General features: G+C 44.3%; 1 protein-coding gene across 7 annotated transcripts in view; it reads right to left on the bottom strand.

The window, feature by feature from the left end:
- LOC111873360 (kinesin-like protein KIF26B) overlaps positions 1-2,411 on the bottom strand; it is a 293,199-nt gene extending 290,788 nt beyond the window's left edge. For all 7 annotated transcript variants that reach the window (XR_002844374.2, XR_002844375.2, XM_023868019.2 and 4 more), the window contains exon 1: positions 2,281-2,411. The gene's annotated coding sequence lies outside the window, so the exon portion shown is untranslated. The remainder of the gene's footprint in view (positions 1-2,280) is intronic.
- Between the last annotated feature and the right edge of the window lie 16,661 nt (positions 2,412-19,072).

Here is a 19,072-nt window from a genome sequence, read left to right as displayed (position 1 = left end):
AGGGGCTCATCTGTTCAAAGTAACAAATTCAGTCAGCTGGGCTTGACAAGGCAAAGTACAGCGAGCGCTCCTCACTGTTTAACGGGCAACATGTTTTTCTTTCGCTTCAGAATACAAGTATCGACACTTGTCGTATGGAAATTTTATCGCATACATCACACACTTTCTCATCCAGTACAGTACAAGGGGAAACTAAGGGATTTTCTCGTATCTCATTTCTATGTATTTGCATTAACTAACACTTTATTAAATCTTCAAGCTTGCTTCTTACCTGGAGCGCAAAACTTGTGGAAGAAACGTCCCGCGCGTTTAAACGACATTTCTTGTACAGCAGCTTCAGTTCCCTTTGCTCGTACATGTTGAAAATCGAATCCAGTAATTTTATATTGGTAACGCTGAAACACCGGTCTAGAAAACCAAGATTAACGGCCGTGGGGATCCGCTGCGCTGACCGAGACACCCTTTATCCGCAAATGTTTGCACTAACTTCACCGACAAACGGAGGTCCCTCGGTCGGTACAGTACGCTTGCGGACTACAGGCCACGGAGTTTTTAATGCTGAACAATCTACGTCATTACTTCACGACGACGCCGCCTCAAAAAATGTTTTAGGTACTAAAAGAAAAGGTAAAACTATCCCTGTGACAGCCCGTTAAGGCCCATAGTGTTGTGAGACGTCGAGGCTCCCATATTTTCTGTAGATAATCGGCTCACAGATGGCGGTGCGGTTGTCAGCCTTACGCATCGGCCGCTCTTTACCCCCCTGCCCCCAGGAAGATTCCTGATACTCATTTATGTTAGAGGCTGAGTCAACCCCAGGGCCATAGCGCAACTAAAAGGATTAGGTAATTGGAAAAAAAATCAACCTCATCGGGACTCGAACCCGCTACCTGCCGGCTACGCTACCACTGGCAAGTTATTTTCGGGGTGAAAAATATTTGTCGAAAGACCCCATTTTACTTGAAATATAACCAATGCTGCATTGGGACAAAAAGCAAACAAAACATGCGCAGAAAATATTAACACGAGGGTTAAATAGGTTAATGTAAATAATTAAATTCTAAACTAAAAAGTTAAATTGATTTTTTTGTTTATTTAACGACGCTGCTAGTGTATACATCGTACTGTATACTGCGTTAATTGTTCCGCTTTATAAGGAGGGAAGATGTGTTACGTCCTGTAGGGCAATATACAAAATGAATGATGATATAATAGGGATTTAAAAGGAAGCGGTCGTGGATTAATCAATATCCTGGCACTTCCCTGGAAGGACTGAAGAAAATCATGGGAAAATCTCAGACACGATAACCGATTTCCCGGCCGAGAATCAAACCAGGCATTTCCCGAAAAAAGGTCTAGGGCGTTATAGAAATTTATTTGGTAAAAAACGTTACAGTATTCACCTCATGTGCCCAATGCACTATACTGATATGAACACTAAGCAAAACTTGTGTGGCACTAAATATACACAGCTCATCATACGAAGGACAAGGTGGTGAGACCGTGTTGTCCACATCTGAAGCAAAACGGTCAGAAGAGAAGAAAAATTTGGCTGTCATTAAATATTACAAGATAAATATTTATAATAATGTTATAAAAACAATCTATGGTCGTACCTCCAAAATATCACACGATAATCTTCGGTCGCTCATAAATTTCTGTTAACACTTCAAGTTTCGCAAACGAAGACGTAAGGTCCATATGAAACTGCCTAATTTGGGGTAACATTAAGTAACCTGAAATGTTTTTAAATAAGAACGAAAATAATTATAATAACAATCACGATGTACCGGTGAAGATACGCCTAAAATATTAACAATTGTACATTCCTCGGAAAATAAATCAGGCCTGAGGACAAGCGAAACATATGAGAACAATAATTATTTTTGGAAATACCATTATACCTAAAGCCAGCTAATGTAGGCATCTGGGATTGATGGTTAAGTCCCAAGTGACGTAATTTGGAACAGCGCTCATGAAACTCAAAATAAAAAAACTTGGATTTCTACGGCGCCTAATTACAAAAAAAAAAGGGTCTCTTAAATATAATTTCGAAAATAGAAGTGCTTCAATTTTATTTCTCTCAATTATACGCTGAATAAGTTCAACAAATGTGCAAACTGTTGGCTTATGAATTTAAACTCGCTAACATTTTCGTTGTATATATTAACCTATTTCACGAACATCGAACTGTCTTCATTAAGTAAACTGAAATATGACAGTCAAACGCTATAAACTATAACATATTACACAGAACAATCTTAATACTTCCAAACTAACCTTTACAAAGACAAAACACTAGCATCGTAACGCGTTCTAGCACACATGTCTTCCAGTTGGGACGCGAGTAATGTCCCTACAGTAACGCAAACAACTGACTGACGGAGAGCGGTCGTACGTGTGATCACAGCGCCGACCCGGACGCGACTGAGAGAGAACCGGCAGGACGCCCAGCGCCACGGAGCAAAAACAAGAGCGTAACGTCCTCCAGGACCAACACGGCGTCAAATGGGGCAGCCTGGCACGCACACTGGGGCCTCCTGATTAACACGGACGGGAAATACGTTCAAAGGCAGTACTTTGGGTGAATTTATGGGTTAAGATACATCAACTGATCCTCAAGATGTTTAAAAATGTTATATCAGGTAGTAACGTTATACAATGTTCAACACAGTTAAAATACATTTCACCGAGGAAGATGCCTACAGCGGTGACGCACGTGTCTTGTATTCTGGAGGTACACGGTTCGGATTTCGGCTGGGGCAAGGACTAACTAGAGGTTTTCGCGGTTCATCTCAGTCCCCCTGTGTAAATACTGGGATAGTACCTCAAATTAGCCACGGCCGCTTCCTATCACATCCTTTACAATTCATTCTTCAATATCACTAAATCACTGAATGGTACGCAGTCTCAGTTGCCAACAGCAAGGTTAAATAGACATGACTAAGATAATATTAAACGGCCCTCTATCATGTACACATATCAGAGGCCAGTCCATCAGGGAAACTTTTCCTGGAAAGCTTATAGGAACTGGATTTGAGGTTCTAACGGCAATGACTGTGAAGATTTGGATCCTGTGGTTTGTAACGCCGTGTAGTTTGGAGACAGCCGTCCGATTCCGCTTGTTTCATCGACACTGAAGACGGAAGTGATATATTTCTCCGAAACTTGGTGCAGTCTCCTAATTAAATGGCATTATACCTTACATTTTAGCACTGTCTCAGCCAATTCCGCACCTCCGTTTCAACCTTTTCGTCATTAGCGCAACGTCTACCACCAAGGTGCAACCGCTTTACGCGACAAACACTTTCCACCGTATACAGGAAACATTTCTTTATGAATATCCTTCACGATGAGTCCTCTTGTCCACAAAATAACGCACAATACAACGCTGCTCTTCGGTAGTACATTCGATAAGCACGGACGCCATTTTGACTACAGAAACCAGCCTCTCAAATTGCGCATGCGTGTCTGCTACCTACAATAACATGAAGCTGGATTGTGCTGATACGTAGTGATACACACAGATAAACTATTAAGTCCACTACAGCTGTTTTACATGTACTTCCGTTTGTGACATATTTACTGACTCTCCCCCGTACTATACCCGGTCCCTGGAACTAAGTAGCGGTAAAGTGGTTGCAGTTCTACTATGGGTGGGAGAGAGGGTGAAGCACTGACCCCAACTCTGTTACTACTCACACACATCCTATAACTCCTATCTCAGCTATCTCACTGGACTCTACCAATCCGACTGCGCACTCTGTTGAGAGCGGCCAGGTCTAGAAAGACGAGCAGTACAAATGACCAAGCAACCCGCAAAGCACAACTGCTACCGGAACAGAAAGAAAATTAATGTCGATAAAAATAAGAGCTTCTTCCATGGTTAAGAACCTAACTTATGGGATTTCCCCCTTTCCTTCTACGTAAGCTCCTTTCAGTAAGGGAACTTGCTTTCAGATAATTTGAACGGGCTCTGACACACCAAAGACTTGTAGAGGAGATTGAGCGATGCGAAGTGGTGATACGTGTAACAGCACAAGTATCCTCGGGTCTTGCTTCCAGCATGCCGCGCGTGTTCAGCGAGATGCCTATACTCCGGGCTGAAAGTGGAGGCCACACACGCGATGGTTTCAAACCGCCAGGCCGCTGTACACACAATGTCTGTTAGCCACTACCTCAGCTGAGGCGACTGGTCGCCGGGTTCGAGCCCAGGCAGGGAGGCCACACACCAACTACGTCAAGACAAGCATCAAGACATGGACAAAAGAGTCGGTCTTGCTTCATTCGTGATTCAACATGAAGCTGACGTCAGCATTATGACTCAGATTGGTGTGCGGCGGTTTTCATAATCTCATTCGTTTCAACTGTGCTCGCTTTTTGCGTCATGTCGCAGACATCGTGTCTTGGCTGTTACATGTCTTGACTCATGTCGGTGTGCGGCCTACCGTAAGGTCGTGTGGGATTTGTGGTGGATGAAGTAGCATCGGGGTAGGTTCTCTCAGAGTACTACGGTTTCTCCTGCCAAATTTCATTCCACCGACTTCCCCACACGCATCATATATCATTGAAGGCCGGTACAATAGGCCAAATAGTGGCCGACGTACCAAGTGGATTCAGTCTCACCCCCACCCCAAGAAACTAAAAAAAAAAAGCTATCACTGCTGGCACTAGTACAATTACCAATATTTATCTATGGATTATTTAAAGCTGTCAGTTTCATATTTCAGAAGGAGTTCGCTTGCATTTCTAACCAGTTGCAAATCACTAATTCCACATATCACAGCTTTTCCTCAGAAGCTAATCGTCGCTCAGCTGCTCAAGAAATCTACCGCCTTCTATGGGATCCAAATTTTCGTAGCGGTGTGTCCTCGACATCCCGCCAATAACCATTTTTCTTGAGCCACACAAATCCAGTCCTTAACCTCATACCTTACTTCCTTAAGTTTCATTCAATGTTAACATATCTACGTCCAGGTCTATCAAATAGTCTCTTGCCTTTAGGATTTCCGTATGAAAAAAGGTAAAGGTAAAAGTTGTCCCTGGGAGTATAATGGAGTGGAGGTATAGCTCCACCATTCTTGAACTCGCGCTAGATGGAGGTGAGAGATCACTATCACGGTGTTCTCGAATTACCAGCGGGGCAAAGAGCCCCGCCGTTACCCATCTGACAGGGGGCTGTGTGCCTCAGAGACGGTCCGGACGCTACGACGTAGAGAAAAATCTCTTGCCCCTGCCAGGAATCGAACACAGGCCGTCCAGCCTGCAATCCGTCGCTATACCGACTGATTTATAAGTATAAATATCTAATTATTCTACTTCGCACTTTCTTAGACTTTCGAAACTACGGTTCTGCATTGGATTCATATCTGTAAAGTTCCCAATGACGTAGCTTTTGTGTATTGGTATTTTAAGCGTTTTTGAGAGGAAATTGGGTGATTTTCTACGGAACAATATTTCCATTTTTCGAGGGATGATTCTTCCTTGCTTGAGCTAATATACCCTAATCTTAGAATCGCAGAAAGCCAGACAAACTCGCTGCTATCCCACATGAAATATGTTCACATCTGAGGACGTTAAGTAAAATGAACAGTAAGCAACATTTTCCCAACTCGCTGCTTCTGCCGAGACTGCAGGTGTCCCCAAACACTTCGCCGTATTCACCTACCGTGCGATATTATCTCAAATCTGTAATGGGCAACTGTGTACCGCGTTCCTTAAGCCCTAACAGCCGGATCTTGCACAATGATGGCGACTTGATAAGTGAAGTACACTAACATTACAGAATTGAGTCTCATAAAATCGTTTTCCCCTGCCTCTTTCACAAGACACTCCGTCGCTGTGATCTGCTCGTCTGTAAGGGATGTCCCAGAAGTTGACGTCGTAATACGTAGAACATATTATGACGAGATAATCCATTGCTAAACAACGGCTTGTTAAAATACGTTTCAGGGACAAGCTGGAATAGTCCACTGCCGAGCAACGTTCGGTTAACGTGGCCAAATAACAGGGATAGTGAAGTTGGACAAGGAATTATCTGTTTTGCTAGGCAACCGTTCATGCACGTTTCAGGGACAACACATTCATGAAGAGAAGTAGTGGCAGTTATAAAAGGCAGTGAATTAATAAATTCGAGTAGTAGAGAACAGCAGAGTTTAGTCTTACAGCATTCCTCAGACAGACGCCATTAGGAAGGAACTTCAATGTGTCAGCTGTTATAATGAACTGTAATTGTAAATTAGTGCCAATAAACCCAGTCGTCAAATCAAAAACCCATTATTATTAGTCACGACAACCCCGATGCGTGACAATATTAACACTGCAGGGCTAAGAGCGCCCTCGCCAAATATCATCAGAATAATCAAATCAGGGAGGATTGGATGAGCAGGGCATGTGGCACGCATTATTAGAATGGCCAAGTCCAGGAAAATGAGATGGGCAGAGCACGTAGCGCACATGTAATGCGATCAAACACGGACATATTATTAGAAAGATTAAGTTAAAATGGATGAGTATGACCGGACATGTAGCACGCATACGAAATATTAGAATGATCGAATACGGGAGATGGACAGCGTACATAACATGCATGTAGCATCTATATTATTACAGTGATCAAGTCCAGGTGGACGAGATGGACAGGACATGTAGCAGACTATATGAATCGAACGATAAGGTCAAGGAGGATGGAATGGGAAGCACCAGAAACACGCATGTATATAGAGTGGAAAGAGACTAGTAGGAAAATCTGGTCCAAATGAAAGATTACGTTAAAATTTAAATTATATAGGAGTTTGATTCTGTGAACTAGATTTATCTGGCTCAGGATAGGGGCCAATACCGGGCTTTTGTCAATACGGTAATGAGCCTTCTGATTCCAGCATATGCTGTGAATTTCTCTAGTGAATAAGCAACTGTCGGCTTCTCAAGGACTCCGCTCCCTTGCGTGCTACGAGCGAGAGATCTCGTTAGTAAAAACATTTAATTTCTGCTCTCATTGCCGTAGTTATGTCACAGTATCACTAAAATAATAAGTGCTAATTGCCTCTGTTTTGAGCTACCCAACACTTTTTGAGTGCCAAGGGCGACATATCTCGTTCATAAAAGCAGTCCCTTTCTACTTTCATAAGTGCCCCTGAAATGAGAAATGAAAGCGGCCCTAAATACCTTCTTTTTAAATGGCAGACTTTTCTACCTTTACTTCATTGTAAGTTCCAAGAGCGAAACATCTCGCTTAGAAAAAAAAAGTTGTTTTCTACCCTGACATAAATGTAACTTCTTCATTCTGCAATTATCTGAGTGCCTGGCCAGAGACATGAAGACCCAAAAAAAAGACCGAAAATGTGATACTGTGCTGCCTGGTCAGGGCTATCACTCGCCTCATGAGGCGGTGATAAATGAGCACGGAGCAATGGCTGAATGTTGATTAGTAGAGAAAACTCGAAGGAACTCGGAAAATATCTGCTTCGGTGACACTTCGTGGACAGCGAAATGTCACCCGCGATAGAACTTGTGGCCAACAGGGCCTAACCGCCTGGGCTATAGGCGCGACCTTCAATGAACTTCTTACGGTTACCGCTGGTAAATATGAATACCATATCGTCCTATGAACATTTATGTTGCTACGCTTAATGGACTTCGGAAGGGAGGCATTATTATTATTATTATTATTATTATTATTATTATTATTATTATTATTGACTGCCTCTGTGGTCTAGTGATCAAAGTTTCTGGCTATAGATCCAGACGTCGCGGGTTCAATTCCTGGCGCTACCAGATTTTCTGAGAAGTAAAGTAGTGGGTCTAGAACGGGGTCCACTGAGCCTCTTGAGGATAATTGAGGAGCTATTTCAAGGAAATAGCGGCTCCGCTCTAGAAAACCGAAATTCGTTGCGCTGACCAAACGACACCCTGTTTCCGCTACAATTGGCACTCACTTCGCCGACAAGCGGCGGTCGCTCGGTCGGTATAGTTCGCTTGCTCACTACAGGCCAAGGAGTTTGATTTTATTATTATCACCATCATCATCGTCATCATTACTAGTCGGTATAGCGACTGGCTACGGGCTGGGCGACCTACGGGTTGAAGTTCGAGTCCCGGTAGGGTCAAAAATTTTCTCTTCTCCGTGTCGTCCATACTGGCTCTTGGGCCCATACAGCCTCCTATCTAATGGGTACCGGGGGCTCTTTTCCCGAGGGTAAAGCGGCCAGGACGTGAAGTTGATCATTCACCTCCAAATACTGCCGAGTCAAGAAAGCGTGGATCTATACGTCCAATCCCCCACACATCTTCATGGTCTAGTGCCGAATTAGTTAAGTTATTACGAAAGGACTGGCACTACGCCAAGACACGCAGGACCGGCAGTCCACCCTAGGGCCGCGTTGTGCAGCCCTGCCCTCTGCCTCCCATTGCAAGACTGAGCTTCGTGCTATCAGCATAATGAGAGGTGGAGTGGTGGGGGTGGGGGTAGGATTCATTTCCTGCAGGTTGGCAGCAGAACGCTCATTGTCTTCACGTCTGTATACTCTCGAAAACGTTGAGTAAGGATGTCCCCGTGTGATTTCATTGCTGAAAGCACAATCTGCTGCCTCAACTCCCCAGACGTACAAGTACTAACTTGTTACGAATACTACCTCCTGAGGTGCAAGGTCGCGGGGAAATCGGTCGAAATCCGTCGACGTTTCTGAGGACCATACTGTCTCTTTCTTCACGGTCGAAAAATACGTCACACAAGTAGCCAGCAAGAATACACGGCAAGCTAAAACGATTGCAGATAAACTTCAGGCACGTAACGTCGTGTAGTTCGATAAGAAATCACCGACGTTTCGGAAGAACATACTGCCTCCATCTTCAAGTTCGAAGAGTAAGCGCCTTTATTTGTCACCTGATTATAGCTAGCAACTTTCTCGCCTTACTCTTCTACACTGAAGATGGAAGTATAGAGAGTTACCTCTAGACCACCTTTTAGGTTTCCTGATATGTCACCGATTTATCTATATTAAATTAAATTTCTGTAATTTCCTTACATAAAACTTAGCGTCATTTTCCTTTTATGCTGCTTGCCCCATTCAGTTACGTTCCTCGCTTAAAATTTTATATGTAATTCTAGTTTCTCCAAGGGTACTAAAGTCACATAGATATATCGTACATTACGCCCAGCTTCTTTGGGATAATTGCCCGTTACTGAAGCTACACGAGGCACTGATTATAATCAAACCTTAATTTACCTGCAACATGGTATTCTTCACTACAAGACAACTAAATTTATCGGGGACTGCCGTAGAAGAGGCTATAGGTGTTGAAGTTTGGAAGGGAGTTCAAGTGAGGTGGGGACGTAGGGGAATGATTTAATGACTCGCGTGCAGGATCTAAGAGATCTTCAAATTTAGTCTCCAACCCTGTACTCCCATCATCACAGAATGGTTTAAATAAGGGGAAGATCTTAAGAAGACCCAGAGAGTGTCATCTTGCAGACAAAGCCTTCTCCTGCATTCCATCCCATTGTCCAATTCGAAAAGCTGATGCCAGCTGACAATTTAATTTAACATAATTTAACATATAGGTTTTGCATAAAGGCAAAACTAATCAAATTGTACGCGGAACATAATGAACTTCAACAGGAATTCATTTCCACTGTTCGAAAATTTATGCAGAAGAGCGTGGCGCACAGCGAGTCACAGGACACACTGAGATGGCGTTACAATACTAAATTAAATTCAGAACATATCAGGGGTCGGTGGTTACATTTCAAATTAATCATTATTTACTTACTTATGGAGCGAGGCAGCGCCATAGCTCAAGCGGTTAGTCGCTGGCTTCCCACCGCGGCGGCCCGGGTTCGATCCCGGGTCTGGTCAAGTGGGATTTGTGGTGGACAAAGTGGCGCTGGGGCAGGTTTTCTCCGAGTACTTCGCTTTCCCTTGCCAACCTTCATTCCACCAATTGCTCCACAACACCCCCACCTATCATCTGGGGCTGGTACAATAGGCCAGAAGTGGCCGCAGTGCAAGGGACTTAGTCCCACCCCACTAGCAATAAAAAAAATACTTATGGAGCTGAGCCCTCCTTGAGGAGATGCAAAATCTGCAGCTACTCAAGAATTTCCCAGAATTTTATGGAAACCAAGGTTCATTACCGTGTTCACAAGAGCCCTCCACTGGTCCCTATCCTGAGCCAGATCAATCCAATCCATACCATCCAATATCATTACTACGATGGAAAAAAACAATATTGTCACATGTATGAGTCACTATAGACGAAGTTTGGATTATTAACTGGATTTAATGAACTCCGTGACTACAAGTAATTATAACCGTTTTACTAATTCACAATATTTACACTTCAATGCAGCACACGGTGTCTTCATCTGTCGTTACCGGATAAAGGCATTCAACGGCGGATGTTCCCCTTCCTCTGAGTTACCGAATTGTCCCCGGGCTCAGCTACAGCTACTCCCAACTATGCAAGTCCCTCACCAACCAATCACTCTTCACTCAAATCAACCGGACTGACTTCACTCCACTAACTGTCTCGTTTATAACATCTAGGCACGAACTCCTGGAGATATATGCCCATTCTCTCGTACGATATAATGACGTGGTGCTTAGAAAGCACAGGAACAATTTTATTTTTACTTCCTTCTGAGCATACAGCGGCCGACCGCTTCTGTGGTCTCGTGGTCTGAGTTCCTGGCTACAGATCCAGAGGTCCGGGTTTGATTCCCGGCGCTACCAGATTTTCTGAGAAGTAGTGGGTCTGGAATGGGGTCCACTCAGCTTCGTGAGGATAACTAAGGAGCTATTTCAAAGAAATAGCGGCTCCGGTCTAGAAAACCGAGATTAACGACCGTGGGGAACCGTTGCGCTAACCAGGCGACACTTCCATCCGCTAAAGTTGGCACTACCTTCACCGACAGGCGGCGGTCGTTCGATCGATAGTTCGCTTGTGGACTAAAGCCACTTTATTTTTATGAATATATAGCACTAAGATAAGTGGCAACAAATAAATAATTGTGCAGTCGGTATAGCGATGGGGTATGAGCTGGACGGCCTGGGTTCGATTCCAGGCAGGACTAAGATTCTTCACATCTCCATAGCGTCCAAAACGGCTCAGAGGCTCACGCCGACTCGTATCCACCGGTGCATGAAGCTCACCTCTCACCTCCATCTGCAGCAGAAGTAGAGAATGGTGGAGCTACACCCCCACTACCCAATATGCCTTCATGACACAGTGCTTAGTTAATTAAGTAGAGGCACGACTTTATGTTCTTAATAAATAACTGCAATGTACAGGGAGTTCCTTACGAGTTCAAATAGACATAAAGTATATTTGTACCGCAAAGTGCACCCAGCGTGAATACGTAAGCAGGCAGTGCTGTAACCCGACAGCGAGTATTACGACACGACCGTTCTGCTGTGAGCTGTAAATCTCTCTGCTGCATGCGTATCAAACTCAGTGCAGGACATGTTTTGCAGGGGACATTCACATAACATAATGTCTTGCTTCTTGACATTCGCTGTCAAGCAATAACTTTGCCACGAGAGGGGTACCTAAGTTACGACACATGATACAGGGTGTTGTCATATTTTATAGCTATTGTGACAAGAGGGCATCTTCTTGAGACATGTGGCGTGGGTCATATAGGATCTTGTCTGATGATTGCGGTCTTAGTTCCAGCAACTTTTCTTCCAGGATTTAATTTATGGATTGTGAATGATACAGACCCCTTTAAGCCGGGACAAATATATGAAGCACATTCATGTCGTAATTTTCATAATTACACTGTGTAATTCAGTGAGTGGCTACAAACGCTTCGAATAACACAATGGCTACATCTTCAGGGATGACGAAACGCTAATATCAATCCACCAGGATACATAGTGTCATCACTCAGAAGATCATAATATGAAGCTTCACTAACGGGAAAACCTCAAATCTAAAAAAAAATGTGGTCTTTAATTCAGCACTACGCCACGAACACTTATGGATGAGCGGATGTATGGCTCCAATGAGCACTAGATGGAGGTGAGTACGCCTCTACCGCCACAGGTTCATTTTCTATGGCAAGAGCGGATAAAGTTGTACTCGTACTTAATCAACTAAGTACCACGCCTGAAGACGTATGCAGGAGTGGAGATGTAGCTTCGTGATTCTTTACCTCGGCACTAAACAGAGGTGAGTGGTCACTTTTACGCCCCGGGGAAAGGCCCAAAGTTTTGATGGAGGGCGTCATGCTTCTCTTGGGGTCCCCCGCGGGCACCTATGGGTAAAAATATATTTTAAAATATTCAAACTCAAGTTGTCCATGTATTTCACCCCCCGACCGCTTTACCCCCGGAGAAATAGCCTTCGGTAACCACTGGGTAGGAGACTGGGTGAGACCCAGGGCCGGTCCGGCAGTTATGCAGAAAATTCTTGTCCCCACAGGGACTCGAACTGCGACCTCTAGGACGTACAGCCCGTAGTCAGTCGCTTTCCCGGATGCTTTAATGTTTATACAGCGGTTCTATTACCAGGAGCAGGCTCAGCATTACTGGATACTATTTCGTGGGCGTGAAAAAAAGGTAATAAACGCTGTGTCATTAGAATATTCCTGTAGAAACAAATGGTACAATGTGAACACAGCCATAGAAAAGCTTTTAGTAAATGTTTTTTGCATTATTGGCGACGCGTGAGAATCCCAGTATGGTGGGACCTAATGGTAATAGTCTCTGTCAGCTCGGGGCTGGAAAGAGGCGCACAGCTATATGGTTTGTTTGGACCCCCCACCGGTAAAAATAGAATATAGTGAACACGATGGGGAAAACATGTAACAGACAGTACAATACAGCGCAGAGTGGTCGCAGGAATGGGGCCACCTGGAGGCCCCACGTGCGGAGTTCAGTCTATCTTATTTCATGATTTCATTAAACTTACAAAGAACTACACACGCCCCACGCAGTTAATCTTAAAGTGGCTCTGGAAGCAAGTACCGTTTGGAAGTTGTCTTAGCTAGGCCGCACACCGGCATGCGTCAAGACACGATGTCTGCGACATGACGCAAAGAAAGGAGCACAGTTGAAACGAATGAGATTAAAACTGCCGCAAACCGGTCTCAGTCATGATGCTGACGAATCACGACTGAAGCAAGACTGCGTATTTTGTCTCATGTCGTGATGCTTGTCTTGACGCAGTTGGTGTGAGGCCGCCCTTATAGGTCAGTTGGAATCCAGGCCACGTCCAATAACAACGAAATCATAACTCATTACTTACGGATCACAGAACAGAGGCTCTGATATACAGTTAGACGCATAACAGTATCATATCAGACTTAAAGACAATCATAGAACTTACCAGGATGACAACCCGCTAACCTTGGAAAAGACGGTCTCACCTAAAACAAATGAAGAAATAAAATACTAACTAAAATTGTTAAGGAATATTCTAAAAGTCTGTGACAATGGTTAATCATGCTGGCCACTGTCTATTTTCTTATGTATATTTAAAATATAAAACGTTTCGGAAGATGGATCCGCTTCCGTCATCAGGTGGAAATTTGTATAAGGAGTTATTCTGATTATTATGCTCTCAGTTAAGTGAATAGTACAAAAAAGTACTGTTCCACGTATTATCATAGAAAAGCGGGTCTAGATCACCACCTCCGCGCAACGGCTTCAATTATTTTCCTCACTTATACATGAAGATGGAAGCGGATCGAGCTGCGAAACGTTGTGTATATACATAGCAAAATTGTCATTGTGCAACATAATCCTTCAATACACACACATTAGCAGTGTAACGGTTGTAAGTCTTTTGTTTTGAAAGTACTGTGCCTATTATTCAAGCATGGACAATGTTTGATGCGAATATTCGAAGCGTAGTACACTATGAAAAGAAGATAGTTTATCATTGAACATTTGTGTGTGTTATTCGTGGAAGATGGCGTTAAACGTCGGCTTCATGTATCATTCCGTAAAATGCACAACTGGAAAGGAGTAGGGGAGAAAACACGAGAAATTATTGAACTTCCCACTGAATTCAACGGGTCTCACACTAATAGTCACAGAAGTGTGTATATTATTATAGCAGATGATCCGACATGTTGGTAGCCACTACTACACTATACCATGCCATAAATCAGCCTATCCTAACACGAATTCAGTCACCGTTTTAGCCCAGTCACTCAATTCCAACCTCTCAAACTCTTCTACGGACCCACTCAACAGCTTCATAACCTGTACTCTTCACCAAATAAAATTGGAATTATCAAGTCAAGGATGATGAGATGGACAGGGAATGTAGCATACATTGGCAGAAGAAAAATGCATATATATATGTGTCACGTGTAGGGGTGACTACAGACGGGGTACGGATTAGATGATTGGATTGACACGCCACTCGGAACTACAGGCAATTACAGCGCTATCGCTGATCAACGCATTGTACAGTTCACCGCTGCACACGCACTAGGATTCTCAATATTTACTAGTCGTATCCTGGCAACGGATTTATCACAGTCTCTCTTCCACTTCACTCTCTATCACTATCACTATCACTCTATCACACATTTAGTCTTGCTTGCACCGCATAATTCCTTTCTTGTCATTATTCTGTAATTTTTTTATTGCTAGTGGGGTGGAACTAAGTTCCTTTTACTGCGGCCACTTCTGGCCTATTGTACCAGCCCCAGATGATAGGTGAGGGTGATTGTGGAGCAATTGGTGGAATGAAGATTGGCAGGGGAAACCGAAGTACTCGGAGAAAACCTGCCCCAGCGCCACTTTGTCCACCACAAACCCCACTTGACCAGACCTGGGATCGAACCCGGGCCGCCGCGGTGGGAAGCCAGCGACTAACCGCTTGAGCTATGGCGCGGCCTTCCATTATTCTATACCCGCCAATTTTGAAGACTCGACTCAATTCAATTCCCCTGCTCCCAAGCTCATATCCTGGCAGGCTGGCGTCTCGAAACTCGATTGTTCTCAAGTGAACTCTTCTTTCTAATCACTGCACGTTCCGCGCAGAAAACAGCCTCTATATAGTCTGGAAGGCGTGTTTACACAACCGATGCATATCAGCAGCAGTTACGTGATTGTCGCTTGCGTATTCGTTTACGCGGGAAATGTGTCTACCGAGTCGTTGCCTAGCTATGTACGTCTATTCTGACTTCACTATTCAGGCTTTCGAGGGTCATGTAACAATAGTTTTGTAGGGAAAGGTAGAGACTAGTAGGCAAACCAGGGCCTAGGTGGGAGGATAATATTAAAATTGAAGTTAGAGAAGCAGGATGGGGTGGTTGAAAGTGATTCATCCGGCTCAGGATAGGGACAGATAGAGGGCTCTAGTTAAGCAGGGTAACGAACCTTAGGGTTCCATAAAATGTTGGTAAATTCTTGAGTAGCTGAGCAACTGCAGGGAGTTATGGGAGTGTGTACTCCTTACGTGTGTCACTGCTAGGCGAACTGCTAGTGTGGCATAGAGCAAGACATTCCTGTTTATTCTAGTTTTTATAAATGGAACTATTTTGATTGTTTGTATTCCTTATTTTAGAGGAGAGAGACTAAACATGACGAACAGAGATGGAGGTGGACTCTAGAGATTTGAGTCAGAGACATCGTGACGACAGGGCGTCGTTTCAACTTCCCCCACGCCGCTCAACAAGTGACGACAGTAACCCAATCCTCACAAAGGTGCTAGACACCCGAAATAAATCGACCATCATCATGGCTTTCTTTTGCTCACGTTCTTCTGCTCAAGGAATCTCGCATCAAACGAGAGTCTAACGCAATGAAACTTGTAGATGTGGAATGGTGCTCAGACGAAACGTCACCTCCATTCGTTTTCCAGACAAATATCCAACGTGGGTGATCCCCTGTGATTGGGTCCGCTATTTATCAACGTAAGGAAGGAAGAATGAGTTCATTATCAGCAGGACAGAGCAAAATGAAGATGCGACTACCAACAGAAGGCGTCAAAGTTCATTAAGATTAATATTTTTTGGAGTGTAGTGAGACTGAGTCCACTTGGTACGTCAGCCATGTTTGGCCTATTGCACCATCCCCGGATGACAGATGATGAGTGTGGAGCAGTCGGAAGAATGAGAATCCTTTCAGCCGCACTGTGACCCTGGGGTCGACAGCCTCTAACAGAAATGAGTACCAGGAAACTTCCTGGGGGTTAAGGGTGACCCGTCGGCGCGTAAGGCTGACAGCCTCACCGCCATCGGTGAGCCGATTGTCTAGAAAATGTGGGAGCCTCGACGTCTCACAACCCTGTGGGCATCCACGGCCTGTTACAGGGATAGCTTTGCCTACCTTTCATCTTCATTTTTAACTGCGAGTTTTCTTCTCCGTTCCGACCTGCGTAGTAAAGTCATAACTACATGGAGCTAAGCGCTTCTTGAGAAGCCGCCAGTAGCTAAGCTATTTCAGAATTTCCATGCATTTTATTGAACCTGAAGGTTCATTATCGTTTTCACAAGAGCCCGCCACTAGTCCCTATCCTAAGCCAGATCAATCCAGTTAATATCACCTAATCCTATATAATATCGATTTTAATATTATTTTCCCACTTAAGTCTAGGTATTCCCAGTGGTCTGTTTATTCTGTCTTTCCTTTTATATTCATAGACAATTTAATTATGTTATGTCGTACAGGTCAAACGGTAGGGGACAGAAAAAGTGTAGCCCCTCGCCCTCCAGACTGGGGTTTGAGCGCGGGGATAACGACCACACCTCAGAAAAATGTATTGTTACGAGGACATGGAAGAGGCCAAGCCCCACATAGGGCTGTAGGTGCAGTAAAGAAGAGACAGACCAGTTAGAAACGTTCCTTTATGACTCAGAATTCAAAATGAGGCCGTGTTGCTACTGCTGTTGCCTAAGGGTGGGCCTATAAACTTGGTATACAGGGTTCCTGAACTCATAACTGAACATCCCATGACTAATTTTGACAGGCATCAGCACTCTCTGTCCTCTAAATAACCAAATGCAGGTAGACTGTTGCAACAGTGACGCTGACAGCTCGGATTGCCTTGTGACAGGTACAACTCGGCATCCGGCATCAAATAATTTAAACTCTCCAAGCCATCAGACAGATCGTTCTATAAAAGCCGGCTGAAAATCTAAACGGCGCTCGGTGCGCCATGCCTGAGACCGCACGGCCCTGGCTCAAACGAATCCCGAGTAAACTTATTTTTATTTTCCCCCCCATTTTCTTTTAATGTTGCGTGTTTCCCGTATTTCCCCTTCTCCAGTTGCACCTCTCATTCGTCGACTTCTCCCTCCATCTCGCTTTCTTCTGTTTCCGTCTCGGAAATGGCATCTTGACGTGGGGAATACAGCCAGTTGAAGCAACCCCACGGCCAGGGTTACCGTAACGCCTATTATCTATTAGATAGGTAATCAAACAGTGTGTCGCAAACCACGTACTGCCACCAATTATTCAATTCTGCTTTCCTTTCTAGGCTACTTAACGGTGCCTCGGTAACTGAGGCTACACAGTGTAGAACTACTACAGGAGTGAATACTGAATTGCAAGGGATCTGCAAGGAGGCGGAGTGACGCGAGTGAGTGTAGGAGGAGACGAAAATGGAAGTCTCAAACCTGAGACAGTAAAATATGGTCGCGAGTCCCAAGGGACTCGGACCCGAGAAAGACTGCGCTGGCAAGGACCAGCAGCATATACAAAAGACAGACAGATCCTCTTGTCAGAGAGGGCGCCCCACAAAAACAAGATCGTAAAAGCCGAACAGCAATAAATATCTGGTCATGAGCCACAGACGGGGCTCGACATCAAGACATACTGACTGACTATCAGTCATAAGGACTAGAGTGTGTGTGGAACAATTATTACAAGCAGTAGTATTGTTGTTACTCTTCAGACAGCGCCCTTCAATTGTTCTAGCACGTCTGTGTATTCTGTGCGACTACAATAAATATCTACACATCAGTTCACTAAGTGGTTGTCTCCACATATTCACGGTATCCCACAGATCCACTGCCTCGGATGTCTTCAAGGCGCAGTGCTTGACTGATTAAGCACAGGGACAATATGGTGAAGATAAGGGCATTTGGCATTGTTTTTCCCCGTACTCTCACGATCCAAAAATAGCCACACCATAAAACATAATGTTTATAAACATATTTAAGCATTCGTTGCGCTGACCACGCGACACCCTCTATCCGTAAAAGTTTGCACTAACTTCGCCGACAAGCGGCGGTCGCTCGGTCGCTATAGTTCGCCTGCGGACTAAAAGCAAAGGGGTTTAGTTTTCTCATATATTTAAATGTCTTTGACTATAAAAATAATAGAGAAGAATTTCCCTAGTGCCACAAAATTAATCTTAAATGTAAATTCTCCAGTCTACAGTCCAAGTTCCCGTTACGCCTGAAGACACAGGCCGACACAACGCCACGTTATCACCAATGCCGTAGCCAAAATGGCAGGTGGGGGAATCCCATACCGAAGTAAGTGACACGAACTGCGCACGCAGACACTGGGTCAGCGTTACAAATTACACAATGTTGCCACGTTAAGTTTCCATTCGTATATTATTATTGCATGATTTATAATTATTAATCCGTGGCCTCAAACGAATGAATCAGTTTCTTGAAGGCAGCGGAAACTGAAAGGCCTGATAACAGTTACTGAATATGCTGATAACAGATTCGGGGCACTGTATTAATCACGGTGAGCTGTGTTGCGAACAGGTACAGTGACCAGGAAGCCCAGACAGTGGCATGCTTGTACCTGCTCCCCTAAGCATCTCCTCATATTTTTCGAAGCAATGTTCTGCCTTACCCCTGATGGATAGGCATGTGTGCGTGTGTGATAGAACAGGGGAAGCAAATGCATCCATCACGACAAGCAGACCGCTGCATGCGTCCCAGGGTTTCTGCAGCATTAATCGCGTGCCTGCAGTCCTCACATCAAACCCCACGCTGGGAATTCTAGTGTTATTGAAGCAAACAATACTGCTGTTTCCTCTGTAAAGGATCTTCCCAGCGTATTATGCAGTAGTCACGAAAAGGAGAGAGGAGTTGGTATTGCAGCGTACTTCTTTACCGTTTGGTGCATACTGTTACACTTTCAAG

This window comes from Cryptotermes secundus, unplaced genomic scaffold (assembly GCF_002891405.2).
Source record: "Cryptotermes secundus unplaced genomic scaffold, Csec_1.0 scaffold2171, whole genome shotgun sequence".
Taxonomy (NCBI): Eukaryota; Metazoa; Arthropoda; class Insecta; order Blattodea; family Kalotermitidae; genus Cryptotermes; species Cryptotermes secundus.
The sequence above is the reverse complement of the archived record's forward strand: the minus strand, read 5'-3'. Positions and strand labels throughout refer to the sequence as shown.